At 46.5% G+C, this 13,306-nt stretch overlaps 1 protein-coding gene across 7 annotated transcripts in view; it reads left to right on the plus strand.

Moving 5' to 3' along the window:
* The window catches only part of PPP3CA (protein phosphatase 3 catalytic subunit alpha), a 665,570-nt gene that overhangs the window by 549,494 nt on the left and 102,770 nt on the right, over positions 1-13,306 (plus strand). The gene's annotated exons all lie outside the window — the stretch shown is intronic.

Genomic DNA, 13,306 nt, shown 5'->3' on the forward strand with positions numbered 1-13,306 from the left:
TCATACACATAAACTCATTTTATTTTTCTATTAACAGTCCTGGAGAATTACCACAATATTATTGCTATCATTATAGATTTAAGAATTGTACATAAAATCTAGCTGGCATTTACTTAATGCATAGAATAAATGGTTAATGCTGGTAATGCTGCCTTGACATCTTTTTCTATCTTTGAGTTAATTGTTTATTGTATATGGAGAGATGTCTTGTTGGACCTCAGCAGTGAGGGTGTGTTTTTTATTGTTTCCAAAATTTTGCACATAAATAGAGTTGGCTTTGGGTCATCCTTTGCTCATGCTTGCCCTCAATCAATCAAGAGCTTATATAGTGTGGCTACTCACATGTGAGGGCCCGAAGGCGTTGGGGGGGGCTGCTAATCCGTCTGGGCGTGGAGGTTCAGTCAAAGCGCCAGGTCTTTGAGGTCTTTCCTCCTGAATTGGGTCATCGACGGTGAAGAGGCTTGACGAGTTAAATAAGGAAATGACCGAATATAAAGAGAATCTGACCCAACAAAAAGCCCAAAAATTTCAGAAAGATCTGAAACGCTTTACTTTCAAGAAAGCTTATCCATACTCCGATCCAGAATTTACTGCTCCTGCCAGAGCAGATAATGATTCTGATGCCTCCAGTAATGACTCGTTATCAAGCAATTCGAGCACTGGGAGCACGAAACCAAGAGGGAGAGGAAGAGGCAGGGGGCGAAACAGAACACAAAATAACTGGACAACTTACCCCCCGATGATGCAAGGATTCCAGGACCCGTTTGCCCACCCCGCTCAAATGTATGGGTGGCAACCCCCCTTCCTACAGCCCTTCTACCCACCAAACAACTATCGGTCGCCTTTTTTAGGCAGGGGCAGAAGGGGAAGAGGAAGACAAAAAACACCCAACCAGGTCCATTGGTCAACCGAGAATCCAGTAGGGAACCACACACGGAGCAAGAACCAACAACCAGGTCCGAGCAGCAGCAAGATCTAGTAACCAATTTGGCCACTAGACCGTTGTCAACCACTGAAACAGAAGTCATAAAGGACTCGGATTTGTCACCTAGATTGGACAAGTTTTTATTGCACTGCGAATTGGCAACCTTCTTCCGGAAAATTAAACTAAAAGCTTTTTTCGAAAAGAAAGGGGAAAACTCCGCCACAAATGACGATCCTAATGAGACTGGACTACGCTTAAAATCGACTTTCTTACCACCTCCACATACTACCCCAGTGGAACTATCAGCCTTTGAGAAAGCAGTGTTCAATGATATTGAGAAATTACAACCACCCAAACCTTACACCAATCTCAATAAAAAAGAACGAAAAGCCCTGGATGACCTGAAAAACTGCAACACAATTGTAATCAAACCAGCCGACAAGGGTGGAGGAGTAGTGATACAGGACAAAACTATGTACCGAAATGAATGCCTACGTTTACTAGCAGATGAGCGGAACTATCGTAAATTACCAAGTGACCCCACACAGGATCTGAAAGAGGAGATAAAATCCCTTGTGGTACACGGGGAAACAATGGGTTTTATCTCGAAACAAGAGAGTGACTTTTTGTGTAGCAATGAGGGGAAAACACCGTATTTTTATACCCTCCCCAAAATGCACAAAAATAAACACCCCCCACCAGGAAGACCAATAGTCTCTGGTATGGGATCACTACTGGAACCTCTATCCCGCTTCTGCGACTTATTCCTAAAACCAATCGTACAAAAGACCACTACTTACTTAACCGCATGCGTGCGGCGGTTATTTTTGCGCTGTGCGGCTTTTTTCTAAAAGCCGCGTTACATGACGAGCTGAGCTCGTCATGAGCATGCGAGCGGCTCAACTCATGATGAGCTCAGCTCATCATGAGCACGGAAGTGGTTAAAGGATACTAAGAATCTTCTGCAACTACTTGACCCGATTGATGTGGATAAAAACACTCTACTCGTGAGTTTCAACATAGAGAGCCTCTACACAAGCATACCCCAAGACGACACCCTCAAAGTTCTGGAAAAGGTCCTCCACAAAGAGGAATGGAGACAAAGGACACCTAGGAACTTCATTTTAGAGTGTGCCAGACTAGCTCTAAAAAGGAACTTCTTTGAGTTTGAGGGAACTCTGTACCTGCAAATAGGGGGTACCTCTATGGGCAGTACTTTTGCTCCAAGTGTAGCTGGACTATACGTGTTCAATTTTGAAGAGCAGTTCATCCTTAACGACAACAACCCCTTTGGATCTCACATAACGTTTTGGAAACGTTATATAGATGACATTTTTGTCATCTGGCAGGGACCGGAAGCGACTTTGGTTTCTTTCTTTGATTGGCTCAACTCTAGGGATGACAACTTGAGGTTCACTTACACAAAAGACCCTACAACCATGGTCTTTCTAGACCTGGTCATAAAGAAGGAAAATGGATGCTTGAACACGAGAACCCATTACAAACCTACAGCAAAGAACAACTTGCTTAGGTTTGATAGCTTTCACCTTAGACCACTGAGAGAAAATCTGCCATACGGACAATTCCTAAGAATACGCAGGAATTGCAGCAACCTGGATGACTATCGAGATCAAGCAAGAGACCGTACTTCCAAATTAGAGTCCAGAGGTTACCCAACGAAGATTCTGAACAAATGTCAGAAAAGGGCTAGAAACCAGCAGCGTGAGACACTACTGGAAGATGTCACAAAGACCAACAATGACATTCCACTGACCTGTGTGACCACCTATAGCCCGGCATCAAACAATGTGACCAGAGCCATCCAAAAACATTGGAAAATACTGAATACTGGCAATTTGAAATGGGAGAAACCCCTCTTCTCCTTTAAACGGGCCAGGAGCATAAAGGACGCTGTCGTGAACACAAGACCTAAAAACCCAGTAACACCATCACCTACAGTCCTGAACGCCTGGGGCCTCCCAAATGTCACCGGTCACTATAAATGTGGCAATTGCAGCGTGTGCCACTTAACGGAGAACACCAAAACTCTTTCGTTAGAACCAGGAAAAACGTGGACCATCAGGTCCCACACCAACTGTAACAGTACTAACGTAGTGTACCTCATCATCTGCCCCTGCAACCTTCGCTATATAGGCATGACCAGCAGGAAGGTGAAGCCAAGAATTGGCGAACATAGAAGCACTATTCGGTGCAAGAAATCTATGACCAAACTAACTGAGCACTACCTCTCCAAAAACCACACGCCCAATGACATGACATGGACTGTCATTGAACAGCTGACCCCGGGCGATAGACTATCCCAACGACTCTATGAAAAAGAGCAACGTTGGATATATAGACTGTCCACCCAGAATACAGGTCTTAACGATAATATCCCCTGGAACTCAGTGCTCTCCAGTTAGAGCAGTATTTGAACTTCATTAACACCAATCCGTGACTAGATTCTGTTTCCCCCAGGCTCACTCAGTGATTCATTTCCAATCTATACTTAATTAATCTTTTTTGATAAATCCATTATCATGGACCTCTTAAATAGAGATTTCCATCTCCGGTCCACCCCTATGCTGACGAGCATAATTACTTTAAAACTACTCATTCTATTTTTTGCTCACGAACGCCACCAGGGCAGCGCAACCGTCTGAGGCTGCGCAAGCCTGGCGTCTGACTCGAGCACCTGTTACCCCAGCAACCGGGTCCCACGTGACTAGGCCCCGCCCCCCCCGGCAAACACGGAAGTATACTTCAGCTTCACGGTAGAGCCCGCATTTCACTCCCACGGAGCTCCCAACCGAACCGCTGCTAGGCTAATCAGCCTGACTTCCTGATGTCACAAGTAAGTCCCAATAACTCCTGTCCCGATGAGTCACGGTTCGACGGAACCGCTTAAGCCTTCTCACTTCCCTACGGCTTTCCGTTCTAGATGGTGGTTACACGGTAAAGCAGGGTCGGGGGAGCTCATGAAGCCCTGAATGAGCGCGCTTCGAGTAAGAATGTTTTTTTCCCCAACCCGTTCGCATGTGTATGACTGCTTGTGCTGCCCGCATGTTAGTTTGGTGAGTGTTTGTTTTTAACCAGATCTTATAAACCAGATCTTATAAAATCAGCACTTAAGATCTTTTTTGCGCCACATTATTTATTTTCTATCACGGCACGCTCCGATATTGGGGCTTAGACACAGATACTGTTCATTCCTCATGAGACGTACCCATTCATGATCCTGGCACTCACGGGAACAGCGGCTATCGTATTTCGGCGTCTCACGATACAACACAGGTCCGATTGTGGCATTACATCCTGATGGCAGTAAACGTGTGTTTTATCTCACAAACATCACGCAAGCCTGCTCCAGTCACGATTACCCTGATCCCGTATATGGGCACAATATTCCCACACAATGCACAAAGCGCTGTTCTTTGTATGTTTGCACTGGATTGCTTTGCCCTCACTGCACCCTGTCTTGTCCCATTCTTTCCGCAGGTTTTTACCCTAAACTACACGGAGAAGAACACCTTTTAAAAAAATCACCGTTTTTGTGATTTCACTTACATTACTAGGCGTGGGCAGGATACACCTTAGCGTGTGTAGACCACCCAGCCTAGGTTACACTGGTCCTGAAGAGAACCTTTACAATCACATGAAGGTTGAAACATGTAGACCTACCATTTTAACACTTTTTACCTCTAATTTCTGACACCACAGCCTACCTAACCAGGCAAAGGTGTCACATGTAAATATATTTGTATATATATTTTGTCATTGGTTGTCCAACCACTCCAGAATAAAGTCTTCGAGTGGGTAGTGTTGAGACCACTTTTAATCACACTTTCTTATTCTTACCACATATAAACAAAAATAACCAGCTCCACTGTAATCAGGTGTCGCAGCACACCTGGATGGCATTCGGCTATCCGGGTGGGACCCCGATGATGAAGCATGTCACCAACCAGGTTGGTGAGTGAGGGGTCTTTTAAGGACAAAGGATTGTCCCAGTTTGGGTGGCAGGGCTTGCACCCCAATACCGTACTAATTGTACAGGTATTCAGTACCCACAGTGGTTACTCCTTCATTTGTTGAATTATTGGTTCAGTCAAAGCGCCAGGTCTTTGAGGTCTTTCCTCCTAAATTGGGTCATCGACGGTGATTGTCTGAGGTGGAGGGGCAGGAAGTTCCAGGTCTTGCGGGCGAGGTAGGAGAAGAAACTTCCTCTGGTTCTGGTCTTGTGGATCCATGGGACGGAAGCCAGGGCAAGTTGGGTGGAGTGACGTTGTCTGGTGGGTAGGTGGAATGCGAGGCGGTGGTTCAGATATGCTGGTCGTGCGTTGTGTAGAGCTTTGTAGGCATGTGTGAGGATCTGGAAGGCGATTCTCTTGTTTTCTTTGAGTAGTTGGTGTATCTGGCTGTGGCGGAGATGTCAAGGACCGGTCTGGCTGTGGCGTTTCTGTAGTTTTCTGAGCTGTTTCTGGGTGACGCCGGCGTAGAGTGCGTTGCCGTAGTAAATGGTGATGAGTGCGTGGGTAACCATCTTTATGGATTCTGTGGGGATCCATCTGAATGTCTTTCTAAGCAGGCGGAGAGTTTAGAAGCAGGATGAGGATACTGTGTTGATTTGGCAGTTCATTGTGAGCGAGGAGTCCAGTATGATACCAAGGTTACGTTCATGGTCTGTAGTGGTCGGAGGCGTTCCTAGTACGGCAGGCCAACAGGAGTCGTCCCAGGCTGAGGCACCGCGTCCCAGGATGAGTACATCGGTCTTGTCCGATTTGAGCTTGAGGCAGCAGTCTTTCATCCAGGTATCAATGGCCTTCATTCTGTTGTGAAAGTTGATTCTGGCGGCTGTGGGTTCACTGGTAAGGGAGAGGATCCGCTGTGTGTCGTCTGCGACGATGTTGAGTATGTGGTTTTGGACGATGGCCATGAGAGGGGCAATGTAGACGTAAGAGAGGGTGCGGCTTGGGGAAGAGCCCTGGGGCACTCTGCAGCTGATCTATGTAGGTTCGGAGAGGAACAGAGGTAGTCTGACTTGCTCTGTTCAGCCGGTAAGGAAGGAATGGATCCAGTCCAGTACCTTGTCTCGGATACTGATGTGGAGTCTTGTTATTAAGGTGTGGTGGGAGACGGTGTCGAAGGTGGCCTGAGGTCCAGTAGGGTGAGGGCTGTTGTTTCGCCCCGGTCGAGGAGGGAGTGTATATAGTCAGTGGCAGCGTGGGGTGCGGTTTCAGTGCTGTGGCTGCTTTGGAAGCTGGATTGGGAGGTGTCCAGGACGTAGTTCTCTTCGGTGAACTCGGAGAGTTGGGCGTTGATTGCCTTTTCGAAGACCTTGGCTGGAAAGGGGAGGAGGGACTTCCTGAGGTCTGTCGGGTCGGCGGACGGCTTCTTCAGCAGTGAGTTGTGTCCTCCTCACAGCTGTGATAGTTTTGTTTACCAGCTGTTTGTGCTTGAACTTTCAGGGGGACAGACGGGGACACACGCACACACACACTAAAGCTATTAGAGTGTCTTAGATAGCTAGATAATGTATAGTGTTTTTCTCTGGCAGGAGGGCAGTCATTAACCTAAGTGGATCTTTAGGTCTGGCTTGCCAATGCAACTGTCACCAACCTACAACAGTTCTTTGCTTCCACACAAATGTATATCCATTTCAATCATATCTATTTGTAATGCTTCATATTACCATACAACATTACTTAAAAGCCAGAACTATTGGGATTGACCATGCTTCTTTTTATAATGCGATACATAAACAATAATAAAAAAGGTAATTGCAATCAAAACGAGTGTTAGTGGAAATGCCTTTTACAGTAATTACAGTATTACTTGAGCAATCTCATCGCATGTAGAATAAGAATTTACTGGTATAATTCGCTCTTTACACTACATCTGTGCCTCTGCCTACAACATCCATGCAACTAAGTGGATCAGTTTTTGGGGAGGTTCATAATATCAGTCATCTGTCCTCAATCAGCCAAATCTTCTGTAACACTCTCATCCCTCTAGGCTGATTTGATATGCTGTTCATCTGCTGTTGCTCATTCTAGACTGGGACCTGAGGAGCCTGAGACCCCCCCCCCCCCCTTTGGCCCCTAGCCAACACCAAACTCAGCGCTGTCATACAGACTTGTGTTTATGGCATGTTCACTTCCTTAATATACCAAGCCGGCCCTTTTTATGTAAGTGCTGTATTGTGTGACAGCTCCTTTACTACTGCCTTCCAAAACCCCGCTATGTGTCAACAGGTCCAGGTCAATGAAGTGCACCATTCACAACTATAGTCGTAATAGAAGATGCAGATTTAGTCTGGTTAGCACCACGCACCAACAGCTCCTTGCTAAGCTTCAACTCAGCTGCCAGAGAGTAGAACCTAAGAAACTAAGTATTATTACATATACACATAGTATTCCTAGTTATATACATATGTGTGTATTTGTGTATGTATGTATGTGTGTGTGTGTGTGTGTGTGTGTGTGTGTGTGTGTGTGTGTATATATATATATTACCTACTGGCGATAGCCAGTAGGTATATATAGTTAGGACCTAGCTACCATAGGAAATCCACAACATTCTATTGGGAATAACTTTGGCGCCGGTTGAGGAATTTGCGTGTAATTTTCAAAACTTTTGCCCAGCTCCGCTGCGCTCCTTCCCTGAAAGTTTCGGGGAGATTCGTGAAGTGGGGGTGAGAAAAAAGGGGGGTCCCAAAACGTATTTTCCCCATGTTAATTTCCATAGGACGTTCTGACAAGGCTACAGCCCGAACCGCTGAACGGAATTACGCCAAACTTGGCAAAATTGTAGGAACTGGTACGCAGAAGTGCCTTTGCTATATTTGGTGAAAATTGCTCCAGTGGTTTTTATGAAAATTAACTTCAAAACAAGCATTTACAATGCAACGGTTTCGCCTTTGGAAAAGTTTGAGCTATTGGCATTGTAAATGACAACATTTGTATTTATGTGTTGGTTTTGAAAACAGATACATAAATGGCCTTGTCATTTACAATGCCAATAGCTTAATGTCTCGCAAATGTGAGACCTATTGCATTTGCACCCACACATACACACAGAGAGCCACACACACACAACACACACACACACACACACACACAGAGCCACACACAAAGCCACCCCCACACACACACACAGCCACACACACAGCCACACACACAGCCACACAGCCACACACACAGCCACACACACACACACACACACACAGCCACACACACACAGAGCCACTCACACAGAGCCACACTCACACAGAGCCACACTCACACAGAGCCACACTCACACACAGCCACACTCACACACAGCCACACTCACACACAGCCACACTCACACACAGCCACACTCACACACAGCCACACTCACACACAGCCACACTCACACACACAGAGCCACACTCACACACAGCCACACACACAAACACACACACACAGAGCCACACACACAGAGCCACACACACACACAGAGCGGCTTCGCAGGGAGCCCTCGGCGCGCCTGGAACTGTTTTGCGGTGTTGTTCGGCTGCATGTGCTTCTGGGAAGCCAGCAGAGAACCGGTTCTACACAAACTCTTCTGCAACCACCTCCCCGTGACCTCTGGGACTAGATAATTGGTGTTAATTTGTTATCAGTTTTAAGATGGCGACCAAGATATGGCTAATGAGTTTTGTTCTTCAGAACAGAGAGGTAAACAGTGCAGGACCTGTACACAACAGTCTGTTCCCTCCAGAGGCACCGCACAAATACTGACATGCTTGAAAACAAAGCCTGGGCGCAGGACTGGAGCTATTTGTGAATGAGTCAGAGCATCTAAAGTCACTGAGGCAATGAGTAATCACCTGAGTGTAGTCTGCGTGTGCCTGACCACGAAATGAGCGAGACCACATTCTTGGGTACAAGGAGAATCCTGTTTTATGTGTGGGTGGGGGTGTCGGTGGAGTTGGAATTGCCATTTTAATACATTACTACATTATTTATATGTACCAGAGACTGATATTCGAAAACATGGTCAGATATGACATCTGTTTGCGATTTATTCAATCGGCATTATTTTCGCATGCCTACATTATGTGCATAGAGCTCGCCAAGACGAAGAGTTCTAGTAGTGCTCAGGCTTTTGCGGCACTATGTGCGTGCTATGGTGGTAGGCATCTGCGGGTAATTACAACCCCTCCCCTGTGCGCTGCCTCAGTTCACGCCGACGCTGCTCCTAGCTGGGCGCAATCAAGCCTCTGTAGTCCAAGCGGAGCCCTGGCGCGTGCCGGAATGCGGAAACTGCAGTACTGAGATCAACACATGGTTCTTCCAGTCGGAGTGCGTGCCTCACCGAGGGTCTGAAGCCAGGAGGATCCTGCCTTCTCCCAACATCAGAACCAAAGGGAAATACATCACCGCATTCCTCTCCGAAAGTAAACACCACAAGAGCAATTTTACGTGCTTTAATCTCGGGGCTTACATCCAAGCTAAACATCAGTGATTCTCTCCGCCTTATGGCTAAACCAGCAGCAAATTATTAAAACAAAGTGAAACTTTAATGTTCAGTGTTGTTATGGGAAATATGTTTCTTATGTCCTTAACCCGCTTGCCCCTAAGGAAAACAAGCAGTTCAGAAAACAAGCGCACCGACGCCAAGACATTCTCTGTAAGCCCCCTCCTTTTCAGACTAGGGGGCGTGTTTTGGACTGAGAACGTCACTAGGTAGAAAAAGTCAAAAACACCCCCCCCCCCCAATCGCAAAAGGGCGGGGCTTAGATCGAAAAAAGAACGTCACTGGCACCTCTTCTCCAATGGCTGTCTGCCGTTTAGGAGGCCAGCCAATGGAGAAGAGGGGCGGGGCTTAACCTCGCTACTCCAAAACATTAAATCTCGCCAGCGAGACTGCGCATGTGCACAGCCTATGCTAGCCGAGACCTAGAAAACGGTTAATAATTTGTAAAGGATGCCACATAAAGACTAGACCTGTACAGTCGGCTGTTGGTAAGATGTTATTAAGCGCCCTCCACCTGTTTACCCCGCTACAGACTTTTTCTGCTCTTCCTTATCCATCTTGGACTTTTAGAAAGGCTGACGAACGTAGAAATAGGAGAAATTGATGAGACCCACCCATTTTTACCTTTACTTTGATGATCTTTAGTCTTCTAAAATACATATTTTAATAAAGGTAATTTATAACATTGTATAATGGTGGAAACGTTATGAAAGTTTTCTACATCAACCATGTTCTATTTGCTGACTCTTGTTATCTTTTACACTTCTCTGAACAGTCCACTTAGGTGATCCATTGCTTAGACCTTGGGGCTTTCCAGAAAACTAATTCACCTACACTGTGCAACCACCCTTTGAGGAAATGTCCTTCAGTTTAGCTTTCAGATTGATCAGTGCTGAGCATCACTGCATTCCCACTCCGCTCACTGCAAAGCATTGAGCGACTGCTAGACCGCCTCGCAGAAGGAAGACGCTACTTCGGGGCTTTCAGTGTCCAGAAGTAATACTGTGTCTTAAAGGAACAGGCTTCAGATAGCATGGTTTCCCCTTGGGGCTCAAGGTTGTGCTAGAGGGCCAATCCTGCAAGCGGTCACTCAGGTTACACACTGGACACAGGCTCAGACCTCGGACAGCATACACACTCATGCTTCGGACAGGAGAGCTAGCTTTCGGATAAATGAAGGCTTCACAAGTTTGTGACTCTGAAAACAGGACTATCAACTGACCACTCACATCCCTCGAGTTATTAAGATCACACAGACCAAGGTGTCAGACTGAGGTGTCAAACAGCGGTACTTGTTCAGGTATAACAATGTATGTACGGGCTTAGGTCTAAGACAGTAGAGTCGTCCCTAGTGGTATGCCAACGGAATATTGCCTCAGACGGCAGACTTGGTTACTTTGGGTATAGACATATTATTATTGTCTCAGGCCTTAGACAACACATTGGATAGGCTTATGGCGCTATTAAACAGGCAAGATTGCTGTTTTCTCATCTCAGGCATGAGATCTCAAAACTGTGGTTCCTGGCAGCTAATCTCCTGCATCCTTCTTGAAAGCGCTTGTTTCCTCCTATGGAAAAAGAACTGCTGATGTGTCTGCACTGGTAGCTTGGGAAGCAGGCGAGCCAATGGAGTGATAGCAGTCCCCAGAAATACTGTCTGGCACAAGCCCGCCAAGCTGGTGCTTACTGCTTTCTTGCCATTGACTATAACCTGACATCAGGCAGGCCCTAGACACATCCAGACACACGGTACAACCCAGCTCGGGTCATAGACTGGCATCAAGAACTGGCATGAAGAGAGACCAGTATCCAGGGTTCTCATGGAAAAGTGATCAAACTGAGGAGCATTGTGCTGATAACTGCTGATGTCTGTCCATCCGGTCTTCTGGGCTATCGATGCCCTGTCTTGCGCTCTGAGCCAGAGCAGCAGCCGAAGAGGGCTGCAAAGGCGAGCAGGGCCATGACGAGGATGCAGAAGGACCCAAGCACCACCAGTCCTCCTAGAGCCCAAGAATCGTCCAGCAGCCGTGCTTTCAGTTCTTCAAGCGCCTGGGAAGGACTGTGTTCAGAGGGTGGCACTGGCGGGATGTTGGCACCCATGCTGAAAGAGATAAAGTAAGAGTGGGTGAAGGGTATGCAGTATGAAAACGAACCCACCTCCTCTATTCCCGCAGCAGAGCCACTGCAGAGTCCTGCTAAATTCAGAAGGTACTAATTAACATTTTTAGTTTGCCTTTTATATTGTGAGCGATGCCATCTTGTAGTACGTGTACCTCTGAATAGAAATCCATTTAGGAGGTGAGCCCCATACCCGGTTTTGGTTGAAAGGATGGGGCACAGTATGGTGGGCTGATATTTGAAGTAAAGAGGATGTGGCATGCTTTGCATTAAGAGGGCTCGCTGCTGAGTTTGCTGTTGCAATAAACAGGTTGATCGTAAGTTGCTTATGCATTATAAGCATGTTAGATGTGTTGCTAAAGTGGCTCAGGAAAATGTGGTTGTGTGAAAATGTTAGTGTGTGTTTTTGATTGGATAGCCTCGTGACCATAGTGGCTTATTTTGCAATTGATTCATAGACATTTTTATAAAGTGCTATTCAACCCAGGAGCGGATTAGCGCTGTTCCGTAAAACACAGTAAAATCAATATATACTAGAAAACAAAAACCGTGCGACATTTTTTTATTTTGTGTTAAAACGTGCATAAGATGCATGAACGTTTAACTGTATTTGATACTGATTCTCACAGACTATTCATCATTCATGACCCTTTCCCAAGGCGTCCGGCTGCATCTGGAAAATTTTCCGCAGTTTAATTTAATCTGCGCAGGTGATGCCGTTATATCCGTGAGAACGTGTCAAGTCTATCTGCGAGGCTTGGATAAGCTATGCCACACTGCCCTGTTAATGCTTTTCAGCTACCCTTTTATTTCAGTGAACTTAGTCAACTAAGTTCTCCATAGGTTAATCTTGTCATTTGGCAGCAGAGCCAGCCCTACTGACAAGGAAAGCACCACATCCTGTGTGTCTCTCCGGCTGGAGTGAGGGTGCTGACTACCCCCTCTCCCGGGCTGTGAGGTGATTGGTAATAATCATAGATCAGGCCTGGTGGTAGAATGCCCCTTGGGTCTCTCCAGTAAAGGCCCGTTCCGTCTTATCCTAACTCGCAATAGGTGTGGGCGTAGTGTGTATTGTGCCTGTGAGTGCGTCACTGGGTGGAATTAATGGAGGGCAACCCTTGGGGAGAATGGGTGGTTGTGCAAAACTGCGATCTCCTTGGAAAGTGTTTGTCCATGGTGAACATGACCAGGGTGGATATGACCACCTGCATGTTCCTGTGCTCAGGAACTCCTACCCGACCAAGAACTCCTTCCTGTTGGGTTGGTGAAGGTTGCTGTCCCTTTATTTGCTTAGAACAGGATCCCCTGCCTCTCCACGTCCTCTCTTTGCCCTCTTGCTATCAGTTACGTAGCAATGGCGGCCTGAATGTAAAATTTAAGCACACCTTGACCATTCCCAAGTTGTCTGATCAGTGACTACCTGCACCAGGAGCCCCCGAGTAATCTGGACAAAGTGGGAAGTTTTCCCTGAATGGGAGAGAATTTCAAATTTTGAACACATCAGAATTTTCAGTGGCCTGTGCTGCGTGCCAGTACCTCCATGCTTAAATAAAGGCCATTCAGGTCAATTACTTGTACACAGCCTGAAACTCGAGGAGCTCTTTGTTTGCGAGTGGCTGTGCTTCCTCGGGCTAAAGCCAATCCACGAATCTTAGAACATTTTGCCATTATAACCATAGTGTTGGGGAGGGGAGCTGGTCTCTCTGCAAGGAGTGGAGCTGACCCTAGACCAATCAGCACGACCCAACTTACTCGTACATC

The sequence above is a fragment of the Lissotriton helveticus genome, chromosome 2_1, assembly GCF_964261635.1.
Source record: "Lissotriton helveticus chromosome 2_1, aLisHel1.1, whole genome shotgun sequence".
Taxonomy (NCBI): domain Eukaryota; kingdom Metazoa; phylum Chordata; class Amphibia; order Caudata; family Salamandridae; genus Lissotriton; species Lissotriton helveticus.